Here is a 13,871-nt window from a genome sequence, read left to right as displayed (position 1 = left end):
ATTTGAAATAGTGATTTAATTTCAACACCATTTATTATGGAGTGTGGTTGGATGTTTTTGTACAGTGTTGTTGTATTTTCTGTCACTGTGGGCTGCAGAGCGCAGTAATACAGAACATGTCTGACACTTCAGCAGAGGAGATCTCCAGATCAACTTTCTTATCTCCCATGTTCATGTTGCCATCCAGTCTAGGAATTTTGGGATCTGCATATACTACAGTCTTCTTGGATGACTCAACGACAAGGAGCAGAAATTCCAGTCCTGATCCAGGATATTGTCGATACCAAAATAAATTCTGTACACTGACATCATATTTGCATGAGAGAATGACTGTTTCCCCCTCAGTAACTTGTGTTCTGCCCTGCAGTGGTGTTATTGTCTGTGCAAAACATTCATCTGCAAAATGTGTAGAACATATTCATCAAAAAGAATGGTAATTGTAAAAGTATGAAAAGTCATGGAAAAATGAAAGCTTTAGCATAAGTTCTGCCGGGAAGACTCAGTTACTACGTCACCTATTGCCTTCACTTCTATCCAATCATATTATTATGCTCACTGTATAAAGCTCGGTACTTACACATGTTTGAGTTCGCAGATACTGAAGCGACGATTACCCCCATCCTCCCCACCACCACCAGGATGGTCCTGTCCATACCTCCCGGGGGGGGGGGTCGGCTGCGCCCCTGCCTTCGTCATCAGGCAGGAATTGCAGATCCGATACCCTCGGATTATGCACTACGGACGGGGCCTACGCCAAATGACTTTGTATATTATCAGCTTGCTGAGCTGTCAATAAATGTACGATTTGTTGAAATAATTATCCCGAGTCTTTCTGGTAGAACTGGTGAATCACAAAATCAGACATTTGACAATAACAGGTACATTATACACTCACCTAAAGGATTATTAGGAACACCTGTTCAATTTCTCATTAATGCAATTATCTAATCAACCAATCACATGGCAGTTGCTTCAATGCATTTAGGGGTGTGGTCCTGGTCAAGACAATCTCCTGAACTCCAAACTGAATGTCAGAATGGGAAAGAAAGGTGATTTAAGCAATTTGGAGCGTGGCATGGTTGTTGGTGCCAGATGGGCCGGACTGAGTATTTCACAATCTGCTCAGTTACTGGGATTTTCACGCACAACCATTTCTAGGGTTTACAAAGAATGGTGTGAAAAGGGAAAAACATCCAGTATGCGGCAGTCCTGTGGGCAAAAATGCCTTGTTGATGCTAGAGGTCAGAGGAGAATGGGCCGACTGATTCAAGCTGATAGAAGAGCAACTTTGACTGAAATAATTGTTGCATCGTTTAAATGCCACGGCCTACCTGAGCATTGTTTCTGAGGGTTTAAATGATTCGAGCTTTGTGACATGGTGCATTATCCTGCTGGAAGTAGCCATCAGAGGATAATGCACCATGTCACAAAGCTCGAATCATTTCAAATTGGTTTCTTGAACATGACAATGAGTTCACTGTACTAAAATGGCCCCCACAGTCACCAGATCTCAACCCAATAGAGCATCTTTGGGATGTGGTGGAACTGGAGCTTCGTGCCCTGGATGTGCATCCCACAAATCTCCATCAACTGCAAGATGCTATCCTATAAATATGGGCCAACATTTCTAAAGAATGCTTTCATCACCTTGTTGAATCAATGCCATGTAGAATTAAGGCAGTTCTGAAGGCGAAAGGGGGTCAAACACAGTATTAGTATGGTGTTCCTAATAATCCTGTCAGCAGAAGCAGAGAGCACAGGAACATCATGACTGCACTGTAAAACACAAATGATGCTTGTGATTGAGAAATGACAATGTCTCTGAAAGCTCCACCCACACATCTCATCATCTGAGGGTTTAAATATTTAAATGAAATTGGCTTATTGAATGTTAAATTTGGAAGTGACATATTCAATAAGATGTTTTTCTTCCATTAGAATGTTCTGCAGAGAGTTGAACATTGTAAATTTGGAACTGTTGCAGATAAACTGATTGATATAAAATGTCAAACCACAAATATTGTTATTTTCATTTATATTTATATATTTTTTTAATGAAATTTATCTTAGACACCATCAATAGTTATTTAAACCAACATTCATAAATGAACACCACATCATCATTTTTGTACAGTGCCTTTGCATTTCTATTCATTGTCTTCAGAGCGCATGTACAGAGCAGAGTCTGTTACCTGCAAGTGTTTCCACACACTCATTATGTCCTAATTGTCTGTAACTCAAATCAGGTTTGGTGATTCCTCTGCTCTTCAAAGACAGCATTAATATAGACAGAGATGTATATCAGTTCAAACTAGAACTGTGCTAAAAATAAGTTATTTTTGAACAAGAATCAGAACAGTGACAAACAAAGCCTATAAGATGTGGAGACGTCACTTAACAACATTTTACTTTGTACAATCACAGCAATAGATATGAAGCTAGCCATAGGGGCCTGAGCAGAGGACTTGTCTGGTTCTTGTGGTCTTTGCTGAGGATCTGTGCCAATGGCTGTCGTATCAACAAGGTCTTCACACGGGACTGTCTAGACACGGTCTCTGCTGACGTTCAGGGCTGCAATGAGGTCTTGGTGCAGGTCCACCATCTGATGTGGACACGGCCAAGATCCGGCTGGCTACTGTAACCTCAGGATAAGAATGAGACAGACAGACTAACAATAGCGTAGATGCCATTCTTCTTATCGCCAGTGTTATGGGAAATGTTCTCGTTTCCGGTTGACCTAATTTATGCAGCCTGGGTCTGCCGCTTCCAGAGTAAAAAGTACTTTTAGAGTCCCAAAAAGTAGTGGTGGGAACTTTGGGCATAAATCCGGGCCTGGGTCTCAGGATTACATGAGAGTAAGACGGTCCAAATTCCAGGCTCGTTTCGCTGAACGAAAATGCCTGCAGGTCCTCCACCCTCTTGATAGACGAGAGCACAGTCAGGAGCACTGTTTTGAGGGCACTCTCTGCAGGGCTGTAAGTTCTACAGAGAGGTCCCACAAAGGGATGAGGCGTAGCCGAGGAGGATTTAGTCTCCTGGCCCCTCTCAGGAAACTGAATCTCGAGAGTGAGCTAGAATGAGCCAGTCGTCGAGATAGTTGAGAACGTGAACGCCCATTTCCCTTAGCTGAGCAAGTGCAGCCTCCGCGACCTCCGTGAAGACACAGGGAGACAGAGATGGCCCGAAGGGGAGAACCTTGTACTGGTGTGCCCGACCCTCGAAAGCAATGATTACTGATGGTTACTCTTGGATTTGGTGGATCAGCCCCTGAATATTCCAGTATAAGGAACTGTGGTGGTGAGCCTGCATGTGTATTGGCGATACCAGTGAACTCCACGAACAGAACCGCTGTAGTTACAAGAGAGTGTCACATTGTCACCCTCAAGTGCAAATACTCTCTCACTTTTTGGAGTGATGACTTCTGTGGCTCTGGAGCCTGCAAATTAAACTGCCATTAAAAGTAGTTTTCTAGCACTTCCGTTAGAATGCATTTACACATATTATACCTTCAGTTGATGACAGCAGTATCATAATGTAGATCAACATGTTCATTCACTAAACTGGCAAGAACAGCAGCTGCTCCACAGTGTTGTACAGCTCATCTTTACACAGCTGTATAGTGTCTGTGCTAAACTCCTCCTCCTGTCATGACACTGAATCTGAATTACAAGACACCGAAGAAAAGATCAAATGAGCACAGCTGTTAAAATATTGATAGTTATTTATTTTATTTTTTTGTTTTATTTTTTTATGTTCTTCGTTTGTGCAGCTTACTGTTTATTTTGTATTGCCATTTTGCTCATACATGTGAGTTTGTATAGGTTTTGAAGATACTTTTTAATGACATCTTTTGGAATTACAACATAATATGAAAAAAAGAGATAACAACAAACAAGATAACATGAGAAGCTATGTACAAGTTACGTACACATGCCCTTATGTAACCTTTTTACCTCCCAAATTCACAGCTGTTACCACATTTCCTGTTGGCGGTTTACAGAAACTTGATGTGTTTTGATACTGATTGATTAAAGACTTTTGCAAAAAAATGATTTTGTATGAGTTTTTGTAAAGCTTCTCAGGCATGTATCACTGGGCTGCTACTCTTAGAGCACAGTAATATAGAGCTGAATCTGACAGGGTTACACTGTTAACAATGAGTTCAGTGGACGATTGTGATGTAGTCGACTGAAATCCATTTGGTATATTTTCATCGTTTCTCCATCGAGCACCTTTGTACAGTACATATTCTGGTTCTCTGTTTGGATACTGTCTGTACCAGTAAAGCCAAATAGTATTGCTGTTAGTTTCATATGTGCAGCTCAGTGTCACAGACTCTCCTTCTTCTCTGATAACATTAGTATTTCCTTCACTTGGCCCAATTCTATCAGCAAATCCACCTGAAATTAAATATATAACATTTTTATACCATGATCTAATACGGGTTTCTTGTAGGGGTTAGTTAGTGATTAATGTATTTTTACCTGAAACCGTGATGAGTATCATGAGTAGTATCTGTATGTCTTCCATGTTAACTGAAAATGAATGAAAGGCTGATGGATGAATGAAGCACTGAGTGAAGTTCTGCTGTATACTGATAATGTGGGTGTGGTTAGTGAAATATGAAACATGCTCTCGGCTTTAAAATTAAATGGAAATCATTGTTTCTTTATTTTTTTTTCTTTCTTTTCTTTTCTTTTCTTTTCTTTCCTTTTTTTTTTTGCTTACCCTAACCATATTTTAAAACAGATTTAATATATATCTAATTCAAAGTTTACTAACCCTAAAAAATAAAAAACACAAAGCAAGAAAATGTACAGACTTTCACTTGAGGTTACTTTATTAATTATTAATTGGAATTAACCACATTCAGTTAACTTGTTAGTCATCATAAGGGAACATCAGGTAAATACTTGTAAAATATGGATTAAACATAACTTGTGAGATTATGTTGCCCCTGTGGTAAATTTTTTCCAAAGATCGTTTCTGTCATTTTAGGTAGTTCTCATCACGCAGACCTATGCTCATGTGTTTGTTTCCCCAATAAGTTTGGGTTTTAGTTAGGTTACGATGCTATAAAAAGGGTGTAATGTCATGATTGACAGCTGTGCTTGCGATTGAGTCTGCGGGAGTGTGGGCTGGAACCCAGAACCCTTTCCCCGTTCCACTGCATTGTAACTCCATATTTGTCTAAACATGCGCTTAGATTGATGTCTTTGATCTTTAAGGCGAGTCTCGCCCACATGCGCTTTAAAAACTTTGTTAACAATAAAATTGTTATGTACACATAGCCTAAATGTTATCAGTTAAGACAGAGACAATTTAAGACAACTTATAAAAGCCGGCATGAAATGGAAGCTGGGATTGTCCTTTCTTCCCTATTGTGATGTCTATCCAAGTAAGAAAGCTTCTCCAAAAAGAAAAAAAATTCAAAAAGACTTGATTTTGTCCGCAGGAATTGATTGGTTTTCTATTGCTCTGACCTCATGTGATTGACAGGTTGATCCCACCCTCATGCTGAAAAATACATCATCAGAGAAGAGATGTCGCGTTGGTTATTCTGGTTAAAGATAACTAGGGCTCTTGAATTAAAAATAAGGATGTACATGGATAAATCATTTATAATAAATGTTTCAATATTCCATTAAAAAAAAGAAATGTCAATTTTGTTTTCATGATGAATTTAACCTTCAAAGGAACCAAAATTCATTTAGAATGATATTTTATTTTATACATACCTAATTGTATGTACAGTAAATCTGTGTACTGTATAGGCCTTCGTAAATTTGATCAACTTTATTACATACATTTGTAATATTTCACAATAATTTTAGTCAAGTGTCTTATGGGCCATTGTAGAACAGTTTCCACATTACCCTGGTGCTCTTTCATTTGTTGATGCACTTCAGACCTTCAAGATTAACTTTAACTTTTTTTTACATGGTCCTGTCCCCGGCACACTGCATGAAGCATAAATTAACAATCATTTACAGATACTCAAATAAAGTGTAAATGACGAAAGACTGTTCTTCTTACCTAAATCATGTGCCATGAAGAAAAGAGTAATTATTGCACATTTTGACATTGTTGCTCTGAGTTGGAGAGTGTGAGTGTTTGCTCTCCTTATGGCAAATCTTTCTATCCTTAGTAGCTTCTCTTGATTATTTTCAGCAACTGCACAGTCACACCAGAATTTAAGAGGTACTTCCCCCTGGTGGTGAATTCATTGAATTAACCAGTTTTTTGTAACCACTGGAATAATATGTGATTGTTTATTTATATAAACCAAAGAGTGCAATGTCCTTTTTTTCTACAATTGTTTTTTTTTCTTTTTAGGCTAAGGAGCCCTGCACATGATATGCGGGAAAAATAGGTATATTGTGGATACAAATTAACAATTCATTCCCACGACTTAATAATGTATGTCAACGCATTTTACTAATTCGTTACCTCATTTTAAGTTGGCCTAAATTATGTGCAAAATTCATTACCTTGATTCACTTTTTTTTTTTATTTTTTTTTTTTATATACACTTGTTCTGATGCAATGTTGATTGTTTGATTATTTTGCTTTGTATCCTGTAGCGCTTTGAGTTTGAGAAAGGCGCATTATAAAATAAATTTATTATTATTATTATTATTATTACTAAATCAGATAAGTTGCTGATTGTTAGTTGGCGTAAGTAGGCTACAACGTGACCACAATTTACTAAATCTAGGAAAACTAATATATATTGCAATTGATTCACTTAAAACGAGCGAATGAATTAGTAGGCCTAAATACTAAAACAAGAGAACAAATTCTTAATTCATTGGCACAATATATATATACATATAAATATATGGTCAAGAGAAGATCTCACTGCTGATGTGCAGACCAAAATGATCATAAAAGTCAACAGCATGTAGATTTGAACTTTGTCATATAATACAGCACTTCCTCTGTATTTGTATGAGTGTTGAGTGAGCATATCTATAGCACGAATTATATTTCTCGTATCATTTATATGCCAAAATGAGTTTTTGCGTACATATGATACGCAGTTTTTGCGTGCATATGATACGCACTTTATGGCGTGTAATATGCACGCCCTCCTCATCCCTAATCCTACCCAAGGGGTTTACAGGGCGTATCATTTGAACACAAAAACTCGTTTTGGTGTATAAATGATACGAGAAATGGGTCATTCTATATTTAGGGGTACATTTCATGTCAGGCAAAAAGTCAGAAAATCAGTATTCTTTTTTGATCAATAAACTAGTTGGTTAAATAATATATGCCCTTAATGTGCTAAATTAGTTATTTGGCAAGCTTAAGCTCTAATGATTTTTTAAATATGTTAATTAAAATTTACATTTGATTCATTATTTTGTCAACTGTGTTACGGACAAATGCTGTGTCAAATGAAACATGAATGAAGTACCACATGCTTGATAACACATTTGTTTGAAGGTTTACCCAAGATTTCCATCTCCAGAGATATCCCAATCTATTTTTCTGACGGTTTAGTTCACATTTAAAAGATTTATGACATAAAAACCACACATAACACAGTTGACAGAGAAAGTAACACAGTTGACATGAGTAACACAGTTGACAGGACACATTAGAAGGAAAAGAGAAAACTTTCTTTAAGATGATAACTTTCTTTTTATTCAACAAATGTAAGTAACAAGCAATTAAGCAAAGAGTTCAGTTAAAAAAAAGATTAATGAATATTTTATATTATCATCAAGGTAAATTAAGTTTTATAATGCATTATGACACTTCGGGTTGTAAGGACTGATCAGTCATGACTAAGCAGAAATAGACATGTAAAATCTATAATAATATATCGGTTTAAGTCAATCATGAGGAATTCTGAATGCTTTATAACCCTTGACAAATGTGAATATATAATGTGTATATTATGTTATGGATACTGAGTTCATAGAAAGTGTGGCCGTGATGAGATCAGTTAAGTTTATCCATTGTAATGCAAACCATAGTTTTAGGCATGGTTTTAGAATTTTTTTTAATTTTGTGTAATGTAAATGTAATTTCCATATAATGTAGTGTGAGCATAAATTGAAACTGAATTGCCAACATTGTCAAATGTGTTAATCCTTGTCAACTGTGTTACAGTTGATGGATAACACAGTTGATGGGTAACACAGTTGACAGGTAACACGGTTGACATTTCGGCCATTTTGGGGCCTTGTGCAAACTGCTGGCCTTGGACTAGTTAGTAGTTGACCTTGATTAACTTATGTTTTTATATTCTTTCTCTACACATTTATAAATATAACATATGACGTAAGTTCACCAGAACATGTTGATAACACAGTTGACGGTCAATTAATCTACTCTATGCGCAGACAATAATATAGATAATATATTGAAGAGGAGAAGTTATGACTTAACACACTGTCTTCACATTTCCCTCCAAAAAAGGAATTGGATCACAGTGATGTTGTAAAATGTGACTTTGGAACAAACCATTGGTGATTTATAGGGGGTTTTATAGCGAGTAACACAGTTGACACTGATTTCTCGGACATACACAAAATGAATGATTAAATGTAGATGCATGAGCAAAATATATTTTTTAACACCTTTCTCACAAGTTAATGATTATTTTGGACAAATATTTATAAGAAATATATACAGAAACATGCATTCTAGAGCTAATCTGAAGAGCAAAACCTCACATTTACCAAATCGGACAGCACAAAAACAGCAACTTCCAGTATAGAATATGCCATTTTTGCAAGATAAAAGATGGGTATCTGTTGGATTTTTGTATTAAATTAATTAGAAATGTCCCCTGATATAAAAGTCACCATTGATTGAAGTGAAAAGTTCATGATTTTTAAAAAAAAAATTATAATAGAGTCCATGGACATGAGATGTACCCCTAATTATAGAATGACCCAAATATCATTCGTGCTATAGATACGCACTTTCATGAGATCGTGTTGCTTTGAGTCACAGTGGGCCTCAGAGCACAGTAATACACAGCAGAGTCAGACACACTCACATCCTGGATTGTCAGAGGAATAGATTTTGATGTGGATGTATTGTGTCCATGTATTGGCAAGGTCTGGGTCTGGGCCAGGACGGTAAGTGGACCCTCGTGAGAATGAGGCACAAAGCGAAATAAACTAACAATAAATCATTAACATTTAATATCAGTAAACTTAAATCATTTAGTAACCTAAATGTAAGTAAACATTGTTCTGTTAAAATGTACCAAAAAAGAGCTTACCATCATAATGTGCTGTGAGACACAGAGAAATCAAAGCCCATTTAAACATAGTTGTTCTGTGCTGTAAAAGAGCAGAAAGAACTGTGCTCTCTCTGTGCTTCTCACAGCTCTACTTTAAATGTTTTCATCCTGTCACATGATATAATCATGCATGAAGAGAGCAATGTTGACCCCTTGTGGATAAAGTTTGAAATGATTAAACATGATATTATTTTGTAAACCCTGAACAAATAGGTAGCTATATACCTATAAAGGTAGGATTGGTATAAAATGCATACTTATCTCTCTGTATGTACTGGATATTACGGAAGCGTATTGCATTCACTTGAGGAAAAAAAATCTACTCTGTTTTTCTGAATTAATGACTTAATTATCTCAGAATTACGAGATAATTTTCATGAAAAAATTTTTTTTTGCTCTGTTTTTCTGAATTAATGACTTAATTATCTCAGAATTCTGAGATAATTTTTTCTTGAAATAAAAATATTTGCTCTGTTTTTCTGAATTAATGACTTAATTATCTCAGAATTCTGAGATAATTTTTCATAAAAAAATATTTTGTTCTGTTTTTCTGAATTAACGACTTAATTATCTCAGAATTATGAGATAATTATTCATTTAAAAAAAATTGCTCTGTTTTTCTGAATTAATGACTTAATTATCTCAGAATTCTGAGATAATTAAGTCATTAATTCAGAAAAACAGAGCAAATATTTTTATTTCAAGAAAAAATTATCTCAGAATTCTGAGATAATTAAGTCATTAATTCAGAAAAACAGAGCAAAAAAATTTTTTTTCATGAAAATTATCTCGTAATTCTGAGATAATTAAGTCATTAATTCAGAAAAACAGAGTAGATTTTTTTTCCTCAAGTGAATGCAATACGCTTCCGTAGGATATACCCTGGGGCATTTTTTTTTTTTTTTTTTTTAAGGTGAACTAGTGGCATACATGTTAGTTTTCCAAAAGTGTGTATGAGTCTAAATCTGCTAAGGGGCAAGTAAATGTAACAAATCTTGTAAAAATGTATCAAAATGCAAATTAAAAAACCTTTTATTCAACTTTTATAATTTCCTTAATCTTTTAAACAACTGAGAAGATAGGGATCAAACTATGATTTATAAAAATCACCTGTCAAGTTTATAATATTACATCAATCAAAATATGAGAGTCAAATTGGACGACTACAGGGACTCATCTTAAGATCAATCATTTAACGGTGTATCTATTGCAAAAATTATGGAGAAAAAAAAGAACATTCAAGAACAGAAAATTAGCAGGAATGTCAGAATCAGATATTTTGGCTTGTCAAAAAAGTTACATTCAGCTGTTGCAAACTCATTGACTTAAAAATCAATGTTTTTTGTTTTTGGTGGTGGTGGTGTTGGGAAAGAAGAGGTTTCATGAGGGTTGGTGATTATTTGGTGTGACTTGATTGTATATTGACCACTTTTGTACATGTGAATATTTCTGCCATGTTTTAGACAAACATTTTCTCACTTACAATAATAATGCATTTGCATTTCAAAAATGCTGCATGTGGCTTCTTGGTATACTGGAGGGGATCTGGGAATAATTCAAGATTCAAGGGTCCCACTTCTCCCCAACTGTCAAAGACCATTGATTCCTCACCCTGAGCAGAAGCAGGTTTTTGTACAGTGTTCTAGTGTTTCCTGTGACTGTGGGCACCAGAGCACAGTAATACACAGCAGAGTCTTTCAGAGCAGCAGAGGAGATCTTCAGATCCACATAGTTTTGTTTTTCTTTTCTGATCTCAGTAGTGAATCGGGAATCTACATTAGACTGAGCTTCTTTTACACCTTCTGAGATGGGCACAAGGAATTCAGGAGCTGATCCGGGATACTGACGGTACCAGTGAAGAGAATATGCAGATGAATAACTGCAGGATAATTTAACACTTGAACCCTCGACAGCAAACTCCTCTGTTTTGGTTGGTTTAATTTCATTTCCATATGTTGCATCTGCAAAAGAAGATCAAAACTTGAATAAACTGGTGTTTAAATTGAATCAGTCATTTGAGACGTACCAGTATAAAATACAATATACTGTACAATGTAAATAAATACAATTTGTACTTAATTTTGATCAGAAATGAGCAATTCTGCTCAGAAATGTAATACTTTTAGATGTAATCCTCAAAATACTTCAATACTTACATGCAAATGCAGAAAGCAGAATGACAGAATGGAGTATCATTGTTTTTGTTCCTTAAGCTCTGTCGAACAGACTCTCTAACAGACGCTTAACAAGATCACATCAGATGTCAAAGCTTTAAACCCTCCCTCTTCCAGAGATCTAAATGAAAGAGCAGATCAGATCTGTTTCATAGTCCACAGTGTCATCACTATTCATATGTTATATAGTGCATAGCTCCCTCTTGTGGTTACTTACTAACTTGTACAACATAAATGCTCTGAACACAAACAGAATGTGATCTGATTCATTCCTCAAGCTTTGGTTGTTATAGTACTGTAGATCTATATATCAGATATTAATTTTATGGTCCTGTACAGTCACCACAGCTTAGACACAGAAAAGCAACAACTAGTCAGTGGTTTGGTGAACATTCTAAGAGTACAGTGTGTACGAATTGTGTTAAGTAAATAAAAAAAATAAAAAAAAATCATAATCTATCATACTCATACCACTGCTGATAGTTTTCACCCTCATATTATAGTAATATAGTATGAAATGATAATCTACCTTTAATTCAGAGATTTATGGAAAGGAATTAGTTGTACACCTTCAGCTTTGTCAGGTTTTTGTACAGTGTTATAGTGTTTCCTGTGACTGTGGGCCTCAGAGCACAGTAATACAGAGCAGAGTCTGATACTGTAGCAGAGGAGATCTCCAGATACACACGTTTGATTTCCTTTTCTTTTCTAGTCTTAGTAGAGAACCTGGGATCTACCTCAGATGGCTTAGTCTCTTTCACACCCTCTATTATAAGCACAAGGTATTCAGGAGCTGATCCGGGATACTGACGGTACCATAGAAGTGAATCTGCAGAGGAATAACTGCAGGATAATGTAACAGTTGAAGCCACTGCAGCAAACTCTTCACTGCGGTCTGGTGTGATTTCATCTCCAAAACTCACACCTGGAAAAGAACAAAATAACATTTTAATTTTCAAATAGTTTTAGTTTTGAAGTTGATTGTTTACAAGGATTTGAATCAATTAATACTAGTTAACAATTATTTAAAATTGTAATATTACTTTGTCATTTTGAAAAAAATATATATATTTAGGAAGTAATAAATATTTGTACATTTAAAAAAAAAACTAATTTAGCATTTAAGATGAGAAAATTATTTGCCAAAATATATACGTATATTCTAAAATTAGAAATGCAAATGAACGCAAAACATACACAAATGCACTTACATGCCAAGGCAGAGAGCAGAATGACTGAATGAAGTATCATTGTATGTGTGTGTGTGTGTGTGTGTGTGTGTGTGTGTGTGTGTGTTCACTACAGCAGGACTGAGCTTTGTGACAGTCTAGCAAGTGTAACAAGATCATCTGAGATGTTAAACATGTTAAACTCCTCCCCTTTCATCCTCTGTCAGTTTGATGCCAAAAAAAACCCCTCACATATACACAGTTTAAAGCCAATTTAGTTAATTTAGTCTAATAAATTTGATATCTGCTCATGCAGGTCAAGAAATAATAGTTTTTATGCAGGTTCAAAGAAAATGAAGATGGTTTTTAGCACATATGTCTATAGACCACTATAGGGATGAGCGGATGAAATGCACTTTGCACAGCACAAAATTCTTTCTTAAATATATATTTTTTTTTTATACAGTGTACATATTGTCATGGGATAGAAGTCAACAGCATGTGGATTTGCACTTTGTCATATAATTGAGCACTTCCTCTGTTTTTGTATGAGTGTTGAGTGTGTTTGACTCACAGTGGGCCTCAGAGCACAGTAATACACAGCAGAGTCAGACACACACACATCCTGGATTGTCAGATGAACAGATTCTGATGACACTTTAGAGTGAAATCTCTCCTGAAACTGAGGGTCAGTATCTTCTGCTCCATATTTGTTTCTCCTCATGATGTATTTAGGAAAGTCATTTGCTCTCTGGATGTACCAGAAAAGATCTGGTTGCGATGAAGCTGTTTTATATTTGCATTGTATTTTTACTGTTTTTCCTTTAAATTCGGCGAGGTGCTTGTCTGGCTGATCAACACTCTCTTCTCCACGACACTCTGTAAAGAAATAAAAAAATGTTCTAATAAACTGTAAAAATTGTAACCTGTAATAAGGTATAAAACTGTATGAAGTAATTAGAAAAAAACCCACTTACCATGATAAACCGATGCAAAAATGAACAACTTTAACAATCCAAGAGTTATCATTTTTTTATGTGGTGACTGAAACAGGAGAAAAAGATGACCCATTCAACCAGTTGTGTCAGCAAGAACAATGATGGTGTATAGCAGGGAGGGGAGATTAAACATAAAAAGGAAAAGAAATTCAAATAGACTTTGTGTCTACACTGCCCTCTTCAGGATATTATTTTAAAAAAGATTTGATCTAAGCCAGTTTTTCATTCATTATTCATGTATGAAAAAGCATGATATTTAACA

The 13,871-nt window shown here is 35.7% G+C and overlaps 1 long non-coding RNA gene and 1 gene segment (V, D, J or C); both read right to left on the bottom strand.

Annotated features, from left to right (window-relative positions):
- Window positions 1-3,750: 3,750 nt before the first annotated feature.
- Window positions 3,751-9,372, bottom strand: LOC311291263 (T cell receptor alpha variable 18-like). The segment is given in 4 exons: window positions 9,248-9,372; window positions 9,020-9,112; window positions 4,485-4,535; window positions 3,751-4,400 (listed from the first exon to the last, which is right to left on the bottom strand).
- A 1,565-nt stretch (window positions 9,373-10,937) lies between these two features.
- Window positions 10,938-12,762, bottom strand: LOC311292784. Its single transcript, XR_014627797.1, has 4 exons — window positions 12,654-12,762; window positions 11,972-12,367; window positions 11,425-11,563; window positions 10,938-11,229 (listed from the first exon to the last, which is right to left on the bottom strand). It is a non-coding gene; the product is annotated as an uncharacterized lncRNA (long non-coding RNA).
- Window positions 12,763-13,871: the final 1,109 nt, after the last annotated feature.

Source organism: Rutilus rutilus (assembly GCF_951802725.1).
Source record: "Rutilus rutilus genome assembly, chromosome: 6".
Taxonomy (NCBI): Eukaryota; Metazoa; Chordata; class Actinopteri; order Cypriniformes; family Leuciscidae; genus Rutilus; species Rutilus rutilus.
Note: the sequence above shows the minus strand (reverse complement) of the source record. Positions and strands in the feature narration are given on the sequence as shown.